This window comes from Herpailurus yagouaroundi, unplaced genomic scaffold (assembly GCF_014898765.1).
Source record: "Herpailurus yagouaroundi ecotype Mexico unplaced genomic scaffold, PumYag 214, whole genome shotgun sequence".
NCBI lineage: Eukaryota > Metazoa > Chordata > Mammalia > Carnivora > Felidae > Herpailurus > Herpailurus yagouaroundi.
Window position 1 is genome coordinate 1531780 of NW_024412445.1, and position 19722 is coordinate 1551501.

At 51.5% G+C, this 19722-nt stretch overlaps 1 long non-coding RNA gene across 1 annotated transcript; it reads right to left on the minus strand.

Annotated features, from left to right (window-relative positions):
• Positions 1-16843: 16843 nt before the first annotated feature.
• LOC121016926 (uncharacterized) lies at positions 16844-18750 on the minus strand. The gene is made up of 3 exons (XR_005784536.1): positions 18645-18750; positions 18052-18219; positions 16844-16889 (listed from the first exon to the last, which is right to left on the minus strand). It is a non-coding gene; the product is annotated as an uncharacterized LOC121016926 (long non-coding RNA).
• Between the last annotated feature and the right edge of the window lie 972 nt (positions 18751-19722).

Consider the following 19722-nt stretch of genomic DNA (forward strand, 5'->3'; position numbering starts at 1 on the left):
CTGGATGACGTCTGGGTCCACTGTGAACCCGGCTGTCGAAGGTGGTTGGTCCTGGGCCAAAGGCCATGGCACTACCCTTGATTTGCTGTGGGACGTCAGAAAATCCCGTAATCAACCCCCCACCCGTGCCTGCTTGTCTGTGATAAAGAGGATGCTGGCGACCTCCTACCCGGGCACGAAACCAATGCCACGGGATAATACCGAAGTGCTCCCTGTTTGTTCATTCGCTCAGCAAACAAATATTTGCTGAGCACCTATTTTGTGCTGGTTAAAGCTTTTCCATCGAGCGTAGTTATATACAGTGGAACATAATTCTGCCAATAACCACCCCATCACATTTTACCAATGTAGGGTTCACAGAGATCCATAAGAATGGTGCCTGGCGCTCAGCCAACGGCCCCAGGACGGGCTATCTGCGAACTGTGCTCCTGGGCAGAGGCCTGCGGAGCCCGAATCCAGGCCTCAGCCCCGTGGCCAGCCCTTGACAGGCCCCTCCAGATTCCAGGTATAATTACACTGCTGTGTTGAAGTATTTAGACCTCTTAATTCTGCTTTCATCACTCGCTATTGTCTGTTTTGTAAACTATTCTACATTTGTATCTTTTATTTTATTTCCCCGTCGGGAATATTTTGAGTAATTTTTTTTCAGAGCAGAGCACGTAATTTCAATTTTTCTGTGTATCTAAAACTGTCTTCCTGTTTTCTTCAAATGATTTGAGAAAACTTGGACCGTGTGCGTCAGGCTGTGGTGCTGGGTGCGGTGATGGGGACGTTGTTACGATTCCCACAGGCCCGTGCCTCTTTGGTTTTCATCCTTTAATCTCTTGAAGAACTCTGTTTTGAAGGTTTCTGCGCCAGACTCTCCAAGGACATCGTTTTCATTTCACTCGATAAACACCGAGGAGAACTGGCAGGTGACACGGAACTTTCGGGTTTAACTTTAGTGCCAGTTACCAAACTTGCACAAAGGGTTTGGACCAGTTTATGTTCCTGCCAGACCTCGCCAGGGCTCGAAGTGGCAAATGCTGTGAATTGCAGTCATTCGGGAAGGCACACGGTGCGGAGGGTGGCATTTGGATTTTATCACTGGCTAACTTGTGTTAGTGACGTTTTGTCTGCAGGCCCCCGGGACTTATCCATACAGGTCTCTTTCCAACACACCCTGTGAAAGTGAGCGTTAGGCGTCACGGCACCCAAGGGGCTGCGGTTGTGCCAGCGTTCATTTTCTGCCAATTCACACTTTATGTGTCCTGATCCATCTTCACCACACTCCCCACCGAGTTTAATCGTAAACAAACGTGGTTTTCAGCACGTTTTCAATGTTTGACGGCTCCCGTCTCCCAGAAACACTGGGCTGTTACCAGCCACTCATGGTGTCGCGTCGTCTTTTCCCTTCTCACTTCTGCTTCGAACCCAGGGCCCAGAAGATCCTTTTCTCCGAGGAGCGTGCCAGGAGGTGCATTGCTGCGTGCTCTGGAATGGCAGCTCCACAGTGCGACACGGCCAGCACGTTCCTGCGCTCCTGACCCGGCCCGTCCCAGGACCAAAGGCAGGGCTCCCTTGCAGGCCGTGTGCTCCAGACCACAGCCACCTGTCGGCTACCTGTCCCAGAACGGCAGCTTATCTGACTTGGCTGGAAAGCTGTTTGGGCTGGTCACGGAGCTGGAAGTGCTCCACGGGGGCGTAGGGGTGCTGGGGGAGAGGGTGCTCACTACCTCCCGCCTTCCTGGGTGACGTCACCCTCGAGGAAGGGAAAGTCGGCAAGATTCTCCGGCCAAGCTGCCCAGGGTCCCAGGGGAGAAATTCCACAAAGCAGAGCAGTGTGGTACCCAGGGCGTGGGGTCATGGGCAGGAGCGTGGAGTTTCCCCACACCACATCACCGTGTCCTGAGTTCACGGAGGGGGCGTGGAGGCCGGAGCCATGGCATTCTGGGGCACAGACCTCCTGGGGGCTGGGTGACGGCGCTCACCCTTCCTGGGTTATCCTACCTGGGATGTTTAGATTTTATAAACCAGGCGTAGTGGGTCTCTGTCTGCCACACACGTGCGTGGCACAAAATCCCAAAGGTGGAGCCTGTGTGTGCCTTCACCATTGTCCCCAACGCCGCCCCTTCCCGGGGACGTCACCCTCGTCAGCTTCCTGTGCATCAGCCCAGAACCTTCCGTGTGCTCGTATCAGGTGCGGTCCGTGTGTGCTAACACTTACATGTCCTCCCGTGTGCCAGGAACGTGCACGACAACACCCAAGCAGCGAAAACACATTACCGCTTTTTCCACTAACCAGACCGTCACCGAACGGGACCTTTCTGTTTCATGGCTTTTCAGAATTCCGTTCTGTGAGTGAATCATAATTGATTTAATTCTTTCCCTTAAAAGATAAAATATTTAGGTTGTTTCCTATCTTTAGTGGCTCTCACATACCAGCGTAGACCCTGAACTTCTCACGTGCGACACCGAATGACCAAATGTGCGGGGTTAACATTCAGAAACAGGATTCCTGGACAAAAGCCGTGTGCGTGTTTGCTTCTTACGGCGCAATGATGCTTCGGTTTCCCTTTACAATTCCACTTATGTCTCTCTCCTGTGATGGTGGCCGAACATTTCCCTACCGTCCTCCCCACTGGGGGCAGTCGGAACCCTCTGCCCTCAATATTCACTCTCACGTTTGACGTATTTATAGGGATGCGTTGTCCATTGCAAACCCCTTCCGAGACCCGGAAGGTCATTTTAATGACCCGATTCAGGTCACTTTGTTTTCGGAAACTTTCCTTGAATTGTATCTTCGGTTTCTTCCATTCTACCGTCTGCAGGTGGAATTGTACAGGCACGTGTTGGTGACACTCCGTGTTGGTCTCCCTGCCCGAATTTTATCCTTAATTGTTTTGACTCTGCCCATTTCCATTTCCTTGCAGCTATATTTCTCAGGACACAGAGAAACGGCTTTTAAAAAAATCTGTTCATATTTATCTCTGGTTTTGCTGCACCCAGCTCTATGGGTATCGGTTCTCTGTTTCCCCATTATGTATCTGTTGGGCTCTTGCATTTTGACTTTGGCATTTGATACTTTCAAAGCAATGGGCTTGTAAACTACTCAGCGTCTGGCGTTCACTCTGACAGGCGCTTGGAAGTAATTACCGAGTGGAGGGATCTCTGAGCTTATGTCTATAAAACACAGATAATACATTTTACACAATATCCTAAATTTAATCTTTGTGTTTAGTTTTTGTCAAAATGTGTTTTGCGAATCTATCCTTCTTTTCAGCGTATTTTTTCAATTTCCAAATGAAGACAGATTAAAGACATTTCAGGTTTGGCTCTTTAAACAGAGCTAAGGTTTTTTCAAGCCCCGATTGTCTCTTTTGTCCCTCAGACCAAGACAGCCCGCCTTTAGAACCGCGTCGGAGTCTGTGGCTATGTAGCTTAACTGGATAGCTCACGAGACTCTTGAGGCCAAAATTTGGGGTTGGTTCCATGCTGGGGCATGCCACCGTCCTCTGTCGCAACAGACTATCACCCCTGTCCTAAGAGAGAGCCCAAGGCATCCACCTACAGCACAGAGGGAGTCTCAGAGCAGCCTTGCTGGTCTCCCGGACTTTCTGGGTGGCCCCGGGGAAGTGTCGTCCCTCCCCTCAGCCTCGGCCCCTTTACATGAGAAAGAGTTCTGAAGGAGAATTCCAGGAACCGTCTAATCCTTCACACCGCATGACTCTGGAGACATCTGCTTTATGCTGGATGTTCTCCACCAGTCCCTCTAGCCTTGTTCCCCACCAGCCTGACCCACACAGACAGCATCCCTGGGCCCTCGCCCTTGGCCTCCGTGTGGGTGTGGCCGGCGGACTCAACGGGAATCGGATCCAAGGGACAGCTGTTTTTCTGCTGCCTGCACAGCCAAATGGGCACTGGAAACTTCACTGTCTGCCTTCATCAAACTGGTGAAATATGAACACCTCAGTGTTTGAAAGGTCTGTGAGTCACGGACCCAACACACAAAAAATGTAACTATAATGTTTCAGGGATAATCTTCTGAGAATCATCATTCTTTCCTGTCTTGAATTCTGCAAACATAACATTGTAACATTGTTCCTTCCAGTAAACACACACACACACACACACACACACACACACACACATGCACGCACTTGCACACACACAATATTTTCAGTCTGAGTAGCAAAATAATGAAGATTGTTTCAAAATATTTGAGGGAGACTATTTCCTGGATTTCCTTCGAAAAATCACAGTGTTTCTCCCCCAGGGAGGCGGGGGCGGGGAACCCCTTCATTTAAATAACTCACTTGAAAATGTATCATCTAGATACAGCTTTCAAACAACTAACCTACTCACCAATGTTTCTCTGATTTGCCTAAAAGTGCTTATGTCTTCCCTCTTGGTTCAGGGTGCAGAAACAGTCTGTATCAATCAGCACGGTGCATCTGCAATGTTTACATTCAAAATTTAAGAAATTGCTTTTCTACATGTGTAACTAAACACTGGTTATGGGAACCTTGCGTGGCCGTAGAAATTGCACTCATGGGACCCATAAGGTCCGCGTGTATTGGAACAGATGAAGGTTTGCAGCTGTGGGAACAAAGCTTCCGTGGGACACTAAATTGTGTAACTTCATTACCCCTGCCCCCCACAGGAAGTCTGGGAGCCAACACGGCATTCCTGAAATTTACGGGCAGAAACACGTGCAGTTTATACGAAAACCCCAAACAGGTGGGACCAAATCAGAACCTCACGGCTCAGTGAACTCGCTCACCCCCGGCAGCTGTGTGGATGGTCACGGTTTTGACGGGTAGCGGGCAGGTGGCTCCGTTCTCACGACTCTGTCAGAAAGACAGGACATGGTCTGGGTCTTGATGGGAGCCTCCTCTCTGCTCATCGACTTTTCAAATATGGTGAAATGTTTAGAAGCAAACAATATTCGTCTGGGGAGATCCTGAAGAGTGGACTCATTAAAATATTGGGTTGACTTGGTTATGTTGATCGGGATAAGTAAGAAGGAGCTAGGTCACAGTTTCAAAGGACTCTGTGAGATGCCCCTCGTGGTCCCTCATAATGGGCCAGGGTTCTTTGCTGTCACAGAATCACTCACCGGGCTCAGGTGAGTTGACAGAGGTATGTAGGAATGCTTTTTCCTGACATCTATATTTGACCTTGTTAAAAATCAAAGCCACAAAAATCCAACTTAAAAATATTGTGTAAAATGTGTCCCTTATGTTTCATAGACATAAACCCATTCTTCCGTTCACGTATTGAATTTTCGCCTCAGTGACTATTTGCTCAGCCCCCAGCAGAGTAAACGCACAGAATGCAGTAGCTTAGCCCAGGCTACAGAGAAGACGTAGAGAAGACAGGGCTCGTCTGGCCCCAAGTCCAGGGTGAAGAGAGGCGCGGGGGGCACACTCAGGTCTTCGGGGCATAAATGGATGATTTCCTGTGCCCTGCAACTCCTGGGGCCGTGCGGGGCCGTGGGGGCCATGCCGGGCCGTCCGGGATGTCAAATAGAGAGAGGAACAGTCTGTTACATAGCCTTGGGCGTCTTACAAACCTGTTGGAAAGAGGAACACGGGGACTAGGGAAGAATCGGATGGATGTGCTGTGTAGAATAAACCAGCGGCACGGTGAGAACTTGGTGACAGTTGCACTGGGGCCTTCGAGAAGTGGAGGCTTTCCAGTCTCCCTGAGCAGGAGGTTGGCCGTGATTCTGCATTTGGGATGAAGGGATCGCTTGCTGTACTCACCAGACTCAGCTGTATGGAAGCTCAGGTTCCTCATTTAATAAATGAGGAAAATAATTCCTACCTTACCCAGTTGTCACGCATGTTGAAGAAAGAAACTCTCATTATACATTCTTTGTCCTGTCGGGCACAGTAGATTCCTCATCAATGGAGAACAAGATAAAAGGCCATTCCTGAACGGGCCATCCAAGGGTGTTCCCTCCAAGGCCATGATTAAGGGGACAAACGAGGGCGCCTGGGTGGCTCAGTCTTGACTTGGGCTCAGGTCATGATCTCGCGGTTCCTGAGTTCCCCACATCGGGCTCTGTGCTGATGGTGTGGAACCTGCTTCAGAATCTGTGTCTCCTTCTCTCTCTGTCCCTCCCCTGCTGATATACTCTCTTTCTCTCTCAAAAATAAACAAATAACACATTAAAAAAAAAAAAGGAGACAAGTGAGATTAAGTCCTGCCCTGCTTGCGCCTTCGCAAGGGGGCCATCTGTGCACCCTGGACCGTGACTGTGCTCTCTGCCTCAGGAGCCCCTCCAGTCTGGCTCTGGCTCCGCCTCCGGCTCAGCTCCAGCTCCACTGTCACATCAAGGCTTTGCAGGAAAGAACCTTGGCCACGAACCTCTTGGACTTACAGGAGCCACTGCGGTAGCCGGCCAGGGTGTGAACCTCCCAGGAGTCAAGATTTTGTCCCCGGAGGTGGTTTAAGTCAAAGGGAAGGTGACGCGTGACGGCCCCATGAAGTTACCGTGTGACATAAACGGGCCCGTTTAATCGAACCTTACCTGTTAGTTCTGTGTGCTGTGGCACCGGGCACCCGCCCCTGAGTCTCTGATCCCTTGGCGTCACGGCAAGGACCCCAAGTTTCTAGGCCTCCCAGAGGCCGAGCCAGGAGACAGGTAGCTCCCGGCGCTGGCCCAGGGGGTGAGAATCTCACACACCAGTGAATCTGCAGGTGGTTCCCCGTTAAAGCCCCAGGAAAGTGTTCAAGCCCCGCTCAGGGCCTGAAACCTCAGACATGAGACCACAGGCTGGGAGGAAGTTATGGGTCCCCAGAGCCGAACCTTCCAGCTGGTGCTTGAACCCTTATGTTGCTCACCAAGCTCTCCCAGCGGCATCAGCCTCAGCTGGGGATGTTATAGGAATGCACATGCTCAGGCCTGTCCCTGTGACCCCCGCACGCGCTCCCAGCAGCCTGGCTTCGGGCCAGCCCTCTAGTGACTGAGAGTGGGTTGAGCCCGAGACCCTGTCCTGGCTGAGTGCTGGAATCTGGGATGTGCAGGGGGTGACATCTGAGGTCGGGAGGTTCCCTCACAGGCCCTGGCAGTTCAGACAAGTGGACACGGGGACCCGGACATAAGGGATGTGGTGGGCTCACAGCTTGTGCATGGTGGGGTGGGGGGGTGTGTGGCTCACGCTGGTCATGAGGACAGCAGGGTGGGGGGGCAGTGCTCTGCTCTTCCAGGCCCCCCCAACCCCGGCTGCTGGCTCAGACCCTCAACGCGGGAGCCTCTGCCCTGCTCAGCTGTTCTTTGGGTCATGGCCCCTCATCTGGGGCCTGCTCAGATCCACCCAGAATCGGATTCTTGCCTTTCAGCCTTCCAGCGCCCGACCAGGGTCTCCCCACATCCCTGCAGAGGGATCCCTGTGCTTTGACCACTCTCAGGACGTGCCCTGCCCCCAAACCTTGCCCCGCCTCTGTGCCTCCCTGTGCGGACCCTGTCCGGTCTCTGGCTGTGCCTGCCGTGACCGCTCAGACCTCTCAGGGCATCAGGACGGAAAGAAAGGCCATTTTCTGGGGGAGTGATAATAACCCGCATTGTTTGCTATTGTTTGTGTTTCCACAGCTAGTTCAAAGGCACCGCGGGCTAACCACATTTTATATTGGGACTTGATCCGTGAATTATGATGGATCTGGGGACACAGTAGCTCCCCAGGTGGGGGACACCCTGTCTCTCCTGGCATCTCCTGTGGACACAGGGAAAGAGGGCAGCACGGAGTCATGTGCCCAAGCTGGGCTGTGGCTCACCCAGGTTTAAATTTGTGACCTTGACCAAGCCAGGAGGGCAATGAGAACAGGCTTTCTCACAGGGCTTCTGGCTCTGCTATTCCAACGTGCAACCAAATTTCCAAATTTTCTGGGGGAGCTGTGACACTTCTGTTTCCTCTCTTGGCTACAACTCAGACATTGAATTGGCTACAATTCAAAATTTATTGAATTTTTAAAAGGAATTAAAGTTTTTGTGAAATTTGGGGAAAAAATGGTATAATTCAACTTTACTCTTGACATGACGAATGTTTGGGAATTCACTGTGATTCAATCAACCCATCATTCCATCTGTAATGAAGAAAAACCAAAGAAAACCAGTATTATGAAAATGCGCATGCGGCCTCAGGAAGCAGGTCTGGTTTTCTGTTAAAACTGAAATAGTTTTCAGTCGTCACCTGAGAAGCGAGGGGTGGACAGAGGTGAAGCCCAGGGTGTGCTGGGTCGGCCACTGTCTCGTGCACCCTGGCTGGGCGGTCAGGACGCACCCCTGGGCCAGCGGAGGGCCCGGAAGCCACTGTTGTGGACACCACCCAGGCTCTGTGGCACCAGGCCATGCTTGGAGCCACCGTGGCCTGTGGCCGGTGGCCTGGAGGTTTGCTGTCCACGGGCATCAAGCCTGCCCTGGAAGATTCCAGAATCCTCGGAGCTTGTGCTCACACCCCTGCCGGGAAGGCTGATGCACTCGACACACGTTACCGAGACCCATTATGTTAAGGGCCACTGATGGGGCGTGCAAGGCACACTGTAGGTCAGAAAGGGTCCATTTACAGGTCAGGTTCTGACAGGGAAAGGACACCAAAGACACGTCCATGTGACACGTGAGAAGCCGCAGATGATGAGCGCCAGCGTCACAGGCAGAGTGGGGGCATGCATGGGGGCCTGGGTGGGTGGCTGGCGCTGGTCTGGGCAGTGGTCCCACGGGTTGTTATGGGAGGTGAGACTGGGGCAGACCCTTCAGGGATGCGGGAGAGGGGCCAGTGGGCGGCAGGTGCTGTGCGTCCCAGGGAGACAGGCCAGAGGGTCCTGGGCGGTGGGGCGCGAAGAGCGAGGACGGTGGGGCGGGGGGCAGAGGGGCCACGCGGGGCGAACAGGCCCAGGGCAGGAGTCCCAGGGGCAGGGCAGGGTAAGGCGGCTCAGTCTCAGGCCACAAGAAACGCGCTTGTGCAGAAGGTGCAGGGGCCTTGCTGTCGGGGAGACGCGTGAAGCACAGGTTCGCGGACCGAGCGGGCCGGCGGAGGCGGCAGCAGCAGCGGGGGCGTTGGCTGGGGCCCAGCCCTGCCCAGGGGAGGAGCCGCCCCCCCCTGCCCTGCGGGGGGGGGGGGGGGGAGGGATGCAGGGTCCCTTGCGTCCGCAGTGGGCAGGTGTCCCGTCCCAGGCCGATGGGACCCAGCCTCCCTGTCCGGGAGCCTGAGAGATTCGGGGGGAAACACGGTCTACAGACAGAAGTGGAAGACTGGAAAACCATGAAGAAGTCATTTAATAGCTGAGAGTGGAGCAGACACTGAAGGGAAGGGACGTTGAGGACGTGAGGTGGGTGCACACAAGGCGGACTCTTCTGTGTGCTTTAGCGTGTGCGTGCATTCATGTACTTGTACATTAGCGCATGTGCTTGCTCTGCGTGCGCGTGCATTAGCACGTGTGCATGCTTTAGAGTGTGCGTGCATTACCGCGTGTGTGCTTTGCGTGTGTATACATTAGTGCATGTGCGTGCATTAGCGCGTGTGCGTGCTTTGCGTGCGCGTGCATGTGCTACTGTGCAAGCGTGTGTGTGTGCATGTGCTTTCGCATGTAAGGTCAGTGTCTGCACGCTGACCTCGTGCACGTTCTCACGTGAATAATGCGGCCCCGTTAAGGCGCCTGCTCCCTACCCCTTGAATGGGGACAAAGCCCTTGGACGGCAAGCGCTGCGAGGCCACCGGCTCTGCAGAGGCCGGGGGAGCGGGGCCGCGGGGCTGAGCTTCCAGTTCCCGGCAGGCGGGGCTCACACGGAGCCGCCTCACTCAGTGGATACAAACACGGGGCGCCCACTTAGATCTGAGTTATTTCTCATCACCCAGGCACGCGAGCCCGAGGTCAAAGAACACGACTGTGTGGGACACGCCAGACACGCCGAGACTGAAATTATTCATTGTTTATCTGAAATAAATTGTTTTTTAAAGTTTGTTAATTTATTAGCACGCGCACGAGAGAAAGAGAGAGAGAGAGGGAAGGAAGGTCAGAGAAAGGGAGAGAAAGAGAGAGAGAATCCCAGGCAGGCAATGAGTTGTGGGTGCAGTCTGACGGCAGGGGGGTGGCTTGAACCCACCAATGGTCTCCATGACCTCGGCGCTCAACCACTTAGGGCCGCCCCCCCCCCCCCCCTCCGCGCCCCTGAGATAAATTCTCAGTGTCTAAGCTTCCTCCCTTTTTAATTACGTCCCCACGGTGCCTTGGCGCTCCTTGCCCATGCTTCCTGCTTACGGATTCCTCGCGGTGACCCCATGTTCTCCATCCCTGGCGTTGTGCACCTGCTCAGGGTCACACGCCCCTGTGTGCTTCCTGTGCCACTGACCTCCCCCTGACGAGGAGACACGCTCAGCACCAGCACCGGGAGCTGGTCTCCCACCACAAGCCACATAACGTGGACAGCTGTGGGGGCTGCTTGCTCGAGGTGGGTTTCCGTAGGCGCTGGCCACCCCCTCGTTCCGAGCAGCTCGCGCGTCCATCTTCGGGGTGGTGTTGCCTCCCGTGTCCACCGACACGCACAAGAGAGAGCCTGGCCTCCTTTCTGTCCCTGCCCTTCACACGACAGTGATGCTCCCCTCGTCCACGTGTGGAGGGGAATTTACTGACATCCACGCACAAGGAAGGAGTCCCCGAGGGGGTGACACCCATTTCTAATGTGGTCACGGCAAGTGCTGTAATAATGATCCATTTCCAGTCACAGTTTCCTTTTCTGCTCCTAATTAATGCTGTCCCTTTTCATAATAGCCTTTCGCTTAAAGGGAAACATTTTGTTCAATTATTTCTTTAACGTGTTCGACAGGCTCCTGTAGGTACAATAATATTATTTGATTTTCTTTGATTTGCATATTCCTTTTGCTGAAGAGACCTTGAAACCCAACTAAGGAACGAGAAGGCTTCCCTGGGTGAATTATTTAAAAAGTCAGCATGAATTTGGGGATGTTTTTCCAGAATTAAAGAATGATTTCAGCATTCGAAATGAACTGAAGATTCAGTTGACTTTGTTCGAGACAAACCGAGGGATTTTCGACATGAGGACTGAGCAGTGTGTGTTGCTCAGGTGGACGAGTCTGAGTGTTGAAGGCAGGGGCCAATCATGGCCTTGGATCAGCTTTGAATAGACAGCACGCCTTTACACAAACATTGACCCAGTGTTTGTACCATTTCCACCGAAAACAGGAGGCGTGAACCCCTGGCTCAACCAGAGAATCTCTGCAAACATTTCTGTTCTCTCTGAAGTCCCTCCGGGAAGAGCTCTCACTCAGAATAGCCTTACGGGCACGGCCTCATCCCAAGAGACAATACTGTGCAAGCAAAGGGAGGTGTTTTTCTGCATGAGAAAGTTGCGGCCTAAGGTCTTGGATAACCTATGTTGACAGTAAACAGAGATAGGGTGCCTGGGTGGCTCAGTCGGTTGAGTAACTCTTGATTTCAGCTCAGGTCATGATGTCACAGTTTGGGGGGATCAAGCCCCGCGTCAGGCTCTGAGCTGACAGCGAGGAACCTGCTTGGGATTCTCTCTCTCTCTCTCTCTCTCTCTCTCTCTCTCAAAATAAATAAATAAACTTTAATTATGGGGGTAAATTCAGCCCTGAAGTTTCGCACCATCTACCCCGGAGGAGAGGGTTGGTTCTGAAGACACCGGGAAGCTCTTCCTGGGCCGCTAGCTGGCCATTATCGGGCAGTGCTGCATAGGGCTCCGTGTGACCCTGGCCAGCTGGGCTGTCCCTGCACTGGGATTCGGTGACCCCCTGGTGTGTTACCTTCCTGGATTCCATGAAATGCAGGGAGTAGAGCAAAACCAATTGGGGACAGAGGTGATTTCCAAGCTGCATAGTTTCCTTGTCTCAACTTGCTCGCTCCATCCTGGGCTCTGTTACCTGTGACTCCCAGCTATGACTTACAGCGCTGAGCCATCGGTGGGTAAGCCGCAGCCAGGCTGGCGAGCCCAGCCTGACTCAGGCCCCAGCAGGTGCTGGGCTCTCGCTTCTGGTTTCCCTGCGCCCTTCGGGCGCCAGTGCCAGGAAAGATATGCCATCTGGGAACATGAGAGCAGCTGTCGCTTCTCCCGGCGCAGCTTTGCCGGGGGGGATTAAAAATGCCTGCCTGTGGGTTCCGTGTGTGCAGTCGGGATCCCCCTCTGAAGGTGAGCTCGTGAGTCATGGCAGGTGTTAGGTTTCGTGTGGCTGGAGGTCACGTAAGCGTCGCCTCCTGGAGTCGGAGGAGGCCCAGTGGCACGTAGTCCTGCTCTTCAGAGGCAAGATACCTGCCCAGCCTCCCTGGTGGGCCTCCTCCTGTAAGAGCTGGGAAGCCTGTTGGAGGAATATGCTTATGCTTGAGTTGAAGACCGCCTACCCCCACAACTGAAGTCACCCAGGGGAGTGCCGCCCGAGAGTCAAGCTAGACACTGTTCGAAATAAAACTACTCTACGTCAGATGCGTTACTCTTGCCCTGAATAGCCCCTTCCTGGTGCTCAGGGATAAAGCCACTTGTCCTTTTTTAAACATTTTTTTTAATGTTTATTTATTTTTGAGAGAGACAGAGCATGAGCAGGGGAGGGGCAGAGAGAGAGAGGAACACACAGAATCCGAAGCAGGCTCCAGGCTCCAAGCTGTCAGCACAGAGCCCCACGCGGGGCTCGAACCCACGAGATGTGAGACCATGACCTGAGCCGAGGTAGGATCCCCAACTGACTGGCAACCAGGTGCCACACTGGTCCTGGTGCTCCCTTTGGGGGCCCGTCTGGGTCAGGTGCTCCCAGAGCAGGTGCACCGAGCCCAGGCTTCATGTGCAAGAGGTTTATTAAGCCTCTGTTCCAAGAAGAAATTAGGAAGGGGTCCAGAGGAGGTGCGGGGTGGGGGTCAGGAAAGGGACAAATTAAGATTCAGGCAAAGTCTGGGGCCTGGGTGATGCCTGGGGGGCACCTGCAGGGACGGGAAGCCTGTTCGCAGAGTTTGCCCTGAGGAAGGAGCTGGGTTTTCACTCCCACCCCTGGCCACATCCCCTCCCAGCTTCCAGGTGGCAGTTGGCTGAAGAAAGCCCTGGAAGGCATCGGGAGCTGGGGACAGAGCTTGGAGTGGCCCCGGGGACGTGAACACACCGCCCGCGCCTGCTCCAGGGTCAGAGTCCACGCTGAATGCTGCCTCGCTCCAGCTTTCAAATACTTGTGTGGCCCTGATTGTGCTGTGGAGTGTTTTGCACAAGAACGTCTGTAGGTGCCGGGACCTCAGGACCATCGACGCTGCAGACTTCTAGCCCTCGCCAGGCTGTGTGAGCCCCTCCCTCCAAGAGTACACTGTGCCCTTTGCAAGAGAGCGACTGGGGTCGCTGGCCGAGTTCATAAAACGGGAAAACGTTTGGTTTACGAGCTTGACGCTGAGCGTGATGGCAGAGAAAGGGCCAGCGGGAGCTGGCACAAGAGATGGGGAGTGGGTGTCCTCACCCCACTCCGCGGGGCTCCAACCTACCCCGTCCTGTGTGTGCAGGGCTCCAGGAGGCGCCCCTTGACCACATGGAGTGTGATGTCCCCACTCGCCCAGTGCACTGAAGGGACACTAAATGTTGTAACCCTATACGTTAAATACGCACCACAGGACCCTTTCAGGATGGAGAAGACATTTTCCGGAAGATCATGTTGTCAATATGGCTGTGTTTGTTTTTTTTCTCGCCTGCCAAGGTGTAGAGAATTACCGGAATAAAGAACTCTCTGGTCCTTGAGGGAGGCGTGTGTGGCTCTGGAAGGAGAAATGGATTAGCTTGGCCGCAGAGAAGTCTGCCTGGGGAATCTGCTCCCCGGGGGCCGTGGGCAGGGAGGGGCAGGTGTCCCCGAAGGAGGAACAGGTGAGTGGAGCTTCCCGGCCCACCTGCCTTCCTGTGGCTCTGACACTTTTCCCGAGGACACCCCGACCCTCCAGGTCCAAGCTTTCTCCGTGCCTCTGCCTTCTGCTGAAAGCTGTCCCAATGGCCTGGTCCTTGGTGGCCAGTGACTGTTCATGTTGCTTATGTCATGTGCACCTACTATAACTAAGAAAGACTATGTCTTCTCAATGGTGGAGGAATCAATGTTCAATCAGTATTTGTTCAATGAAACAAGGTATGTGAGATCTTGTTTGTTTTTTAAAGTTTTATTTACCTATTTGTGAAAGAGAGAGGGAGAGAAAGAGCTTGAGCAGGAGAGAGGCAGAGAGAGAGGAGAGACAGAGAATCCCAAGCAGGCTCCAGGCTCTGAGCTGTCAGCACAGAGTCTGATGCGAGGCTCCAACACACAAACCGTGAGATCATGACCTGAGCTCAACCGAGTGAGTCCCCCAGGCGCCCTGGAGGCAGGTGAGATCTTAAGGAGACCATTCTTGCCCTATTTTCTCTGCGAGCAGAAAATAGAACGTATATATGTGAACATTATACACATATGGAAAACAAAGCCAAGTGGTAGTTAAAGAAGAAAAACCAGCCGTCAATCCAACAGCCTGGTGATCACAGCTCCTCAGACAGTATCTTGAACGTGGTGTTACTTGGTTACGTGCGTTTCCTGGGGCTGGGGACGGGACGTTAGTGCCACAGGCTCTGTTCCAGGTGCTGCGAGGCTGTTAGCCAACAAGATGGGCAGAGGTCACGGGCAGAGGTCACTGCCAGCCCGCACTTGGAGTTTTGAGGGAGAAAAACAATAAGGCTCAGTGCAGCAAGCAAGCGAACACCGGGGCAGGTTGGAAGAACGGGCAGGTCTATGCTGAGGGGGAGGGACACAGTGTCCCAGCTCCCAACTTGCAGGCGGGGCCTCACAGGGGCCGGGGGTGGGGGGGAAGCAGGACGTGGCAGCCAGTGAGAGCGAGAGGTCAGGGGCGGGGGGCGGGGCGGTCCTGAGGACTCCGATCTTTCTCTCAGCCACACGCGTGGCCCAGGTGGGGTCTGGACAAGGTGCCAGGACGACCCTCCATTCTCCAGGTGTCACTCCTGATTAGGGTGTGCGTCTGCACCTGTGGCCATAGCCCCATCTGTGTCTATTTTTACCCTACCTCCAGTTTTTAACATTAGGTCAAAAGCACTTCCCCTTGTCACTTAAAAACTTTTATATTTAACACGATGGCCATAGAAAGCACTCAGCAGTTTGGACCTTGGCAAGTGCACAGATTTATTTGTGTGACCATTTGCTTAGGTGGATTGACCGTTAGTCACATGGGGCCTCAAGGGGTTAGTGCTGAGGCCCTGACTGTCCACCATCTGTCTGTTATTCATCCATTATCTCTCTGTTATCTGTCTATCCAAATATCTAAATATGTCTATCTATCATCTATCACTTGCTTATTATCTCTCTATCATCTATCTGTCATCTATGTATCTATCTATCTATCTATCTATCTATCATCTATCTGTCTACCCACCAAGGAGCCCCTGACACTAACAGCCTCTTTGTGATTGGTCTTCTGCTATGAGACAAAAACAATCTCACAGAATACAAACCCCAGACAGTTTACTTGGGGACCACGACAATATGGGGCAGAATAATTTGTGCACAGACATGCGTCACTGGGCAGCTTACAAAATACCAACGACTCCCTTTTTCAGGCGAGTGCCTTCCTCATGTAGCCACAGAATTGCCCCCACTGTCTGACAGCATCCAATCTAGAACAAAACCCCGCATTCTTGGACCCTCCCCCCAAATACAGTTGCCTGCGCCCTTTAACTGAGACGGCCCACGGTTCTTCAGGGGAGGGGTCTTCCCCGTTCCAGTGAGTGTCAACCCACCTCTGTCAACTGTGGTTTTCACCTGGGGGCACTGAATATATATATGTATGCACATACATTTATGTGTATTTAATATAAATAGAATATACTTATTGATAAGGGAGCGTGGGGTGGGCTGAGGGCAGAGCACGAGCGGACAGCACCCCTCCCCCAGGTGGATCTGTGTGATGTTCCTCGGACACTCCTGGCCGCCCAAGAACACAGGAAGGGGGTTCAAGTGCTTGCCGTGGTGACATGGGAAACTGAGGCAAATGAAACATCAAATCCCCTTACTGCCTACGGCTCACTGACCAGTCCTTGAAACCGGCACAGTGACCTCCCTCGAGGGGCTCAGCTGCCTCCATGATGACGCTTTGCGGGGGGCAGAAGGGAATCTCAGCTTCACATCACCCCACCTCGAGGACCCTGTAAGTCTCCTTCCTTTATCTCAACTGCCCCAGGACACACGCTGGCATCATCCTCCAGGCTTAGGGCCCCCGATATACACCTGAGGGGTCTCAGGACTGAGGTTTTACTAAACGGTAATAAACGGCGTTTCCCTGGCCACAGCGACCCCCTCAAGGTCCTGGAAACCTTGCTTCCAAAATTCCTAAGAGACTTACTCTATCCCCGCCCCCTCCCAAGCTGAGGGTATGTGATGAGTTACCCGTCACGACCCCAGTGCAGCTCCTGCTGCCCCTGGGTCCTGTCCCTGTGCTTTAATAAACCACCTTTATGCACCAAAGACGTCTTCAAGAATTCTTTCTTGGCTGTTGGCTCCAGATCCCCCCACCCCTGACACCCCCCAAATCTCATCACTTATGTCCAATTTCCCTACAGAGGGTCACACTGAATCTGTGCCTGACAAAGCTGTACTAGGACTTTTAACCACGTTTCCAGTAAACACATGACTCCCGGAAGCCATGCCTTCCCATCTCCCTCACATCACCCAGCAGCAAACAGCTCCCGTTCCCATGGAAACGCATGCGTCCCGGCCCCAGGTGGACCAATGGTTTAGTCCCTAACTATTTTCAGGAATCTTCATCGGTTTCTATGGTAACTCCTGTGGCGTTTTCCAGCACCCACTAGGTGACACTTACTCAAAGGACCGTCAAGCCAGTCTTGCAAATTGTATTATTGCCCTTGTCACCACGCATTTCTCCTGTTGATAATAAAACAAAATTGTAAATATAAAAGAACCAGTAGATTCAAGGTAGGGAGTAAGTATTTTGTGCATATAAATTTGTGACATTCAACCAGATGCCTACACTGTTACAGCATGTTTTCCAAAGGCAAAGCATGGGTGTGTGAGGCTGGTACTTAGTCGGAGGTGTTGAGAAATCTGAAGCCATGCACCCCCTGGGGTTTTACAGGGTGCTGAGACTCTTAATTAGAAACAGGGGAGGGGGGTGTTCTTGGACAGCAGTGCTCTTGTGACGGGCAAGATTCTCTAGCACGATATCCCTCTAATTTCTAAGTCGGTTTTGCTCTGTTCAGTTTTAGTGGAAGAAACAGGGCTGGGGGGAGGCTGTCAAATTTGAATACTTGTCCACACCTGCACAGCTGGGACCCGGCCTCGTGTTCCTAGGGTTTCTGGAGCCAAACTCGTTCTCTACAGATTTCTGCCTGCACTTTGCCCCACAGTTACGCTCCCCATTAAGCCAAGACAATGTGCAACCAGACTATTAAGGGCACAGCCTACTTGGCCAAGTCAGTGGATGCTGTGTGTGCTCTCTACTCTGGGAATGTAATATTAACATACAGGATGCAAAACAAGGTAATTATTTTAAAAGCACCTGCGTGTTAAATTCCTGGGCTGGAGGACGGGAGGTACCGAAAGCCCCGTTTCCAGAGCTGAGTTGATGGTGACTTTGTAAGCCTTGGAATGTCTTCCCTGATACTGTCATTTATCAGGTTCATTTAAGGAGAAACATTTGGGGGCAAAGTGGTGTAGAGTACCTGCTGTGTGCATACAGTGAAACGTCAGGTCGAATCATTTCCCTGCATTGTTACGTTGTTGGTGTTTTTAACAGGGAAAGGCAGCGGCCTTTGAACATCTTGAACACCTCCTTGGATTGTTTCCTCCCTGAGCAGATGTGTTCCTCCTCAGGTCTCAGAAGGCCCGGCTCTGGGGTTTCTTTCCAGTAAATCGTACATGCTTCCTACACACGTGCTAATCACAAGAGCTGTCCCACAGATATGTGTCCTGCAGCACTTTAGGCTCCCTACAGGGACAGTAACCGCATCCTGCTGTCCTTCGAGGACTCTGCAGAAAGTGTGGGATGCATTTGGAAAACTGCCAGTGACAGGAAACTCTGACTCACCTTTTGTGTTTATACATCTTTCTTCAAGTCCAAGGATGTTTTCTTTCTTTTTTTAAGGTATGTTTTCCTGGTTTCAGTAGCTCATAATTTTATGGTTTCACATCTAAGGCCAGTAGGTTACACATTCCCCCACAATTTTATATTCCATGGTACACAGATTCAGTTCATCTATTTTAAAGAGATGACATTTACTTATATTTGTTTTCCTAGAAAGGGTTTACAACATAATTTGTAATTTAAAAATCAATGAAACATGTGGCTCGGTGATGTGAAGTTTTGTACCTTATAATCTGCTTGTGCAGGTGTGGATAGGGATGTGTGTTTGGAAGTAGGTTTACCAAAATGGCGGCAGTTACTGAACTTTGTGGTTCGATTCTATTTTACTTTGACCTGTTACTTACACATTTAAGTGTTTGTTTCTAATTTATGATAGGCATACATGATTTCCCCCAAACAACAAAGATACATTAAAAACAGATATATTGGAACTCATAAATAAATTCAAGCTGGTTCCTTGACAAAAAACAACAAACCAGACAAGGTTCTAGATTCCGGGGGGCACCACACTGAATAGAATCACATTCAAATCATACCTTCAAAGAATGACTTAGTCCCTGGAGATTATTTTCATCACCTGGATGGTGTGAAGTCTATTTCAACATGAAGGTAACCAGGAAAACTGCCAATCTGCAGCATGGGGCTGGGGACATCCAGTGCTGGAAGGCGGGGCACGCAACTATGACAACATGAAGAACATTTGTCATATAATCTGTTTTGAACAATATGATTACTTGGTCAAAGTAATACATGTTCTTTATTCCACATCAGAAACCCATGGAAATTATAGAAGTTGTATACACCTGTGTCATATCGCTACACAGGTAACACCACTGCTGACACACAGTTGTCTTCTGACCCACAGATGCTAACACATGCAAGAAAACAAAATTAGGATTTAGAGCAGATACGTGCAGCCATGTATTTCGCTTTTAAAAACGCCATATCACTCGTGAGTCTTTTTGCACATTACTCTCATCTTGTCTCTTTTTATGCATCAATCTATTACCCTTTCCAAGGTCAGGACACCCACAGAGGATGCCAAGGCTGAAACAGAAAACATAACGTACACATTATACAGTTGAGCTAGATGTGACGTGCCATATTTCTTTAATCGGAAGCAGTTATTCTCAGAATTTTGTGAGATTTCTGAAAATTAATGTTTCATTTTGTTTCCTCATTTTGATAATACATGAAGGCTAAATAAAAATGCTAGTGTATGCCGGATCTCATGGATGAACATATCATTACTTAGCACTGCCTTGAAATTTCCAAGACCAGATTTATGCTTCTGTTTAAGACTGCTCTGTCACCAGACAGCATTAATTTAATTGGAATTAGTTACTTAAACAGAGAAGGGACAGAGCCACAGGTGCTAACCCAGTTCAAAGGCCAGTGTTAAACTCAGCATGAAATGCAACTCCAGGTCACATTTGCCTTGGTCGGTCTTCTGGTTCGTACTTTTGTTTAGGTTGTATAGGAGGATACGAGCTATAAGCATACTGTGTGTATTTGCTACTTTTTATTTATAAATAATTATAGATTCCCTTCAGGGGAATTTGTAGAGATGAGCCCCGTGTCCCCTGTCCCCCTGCTGATGACACATTATGTAAC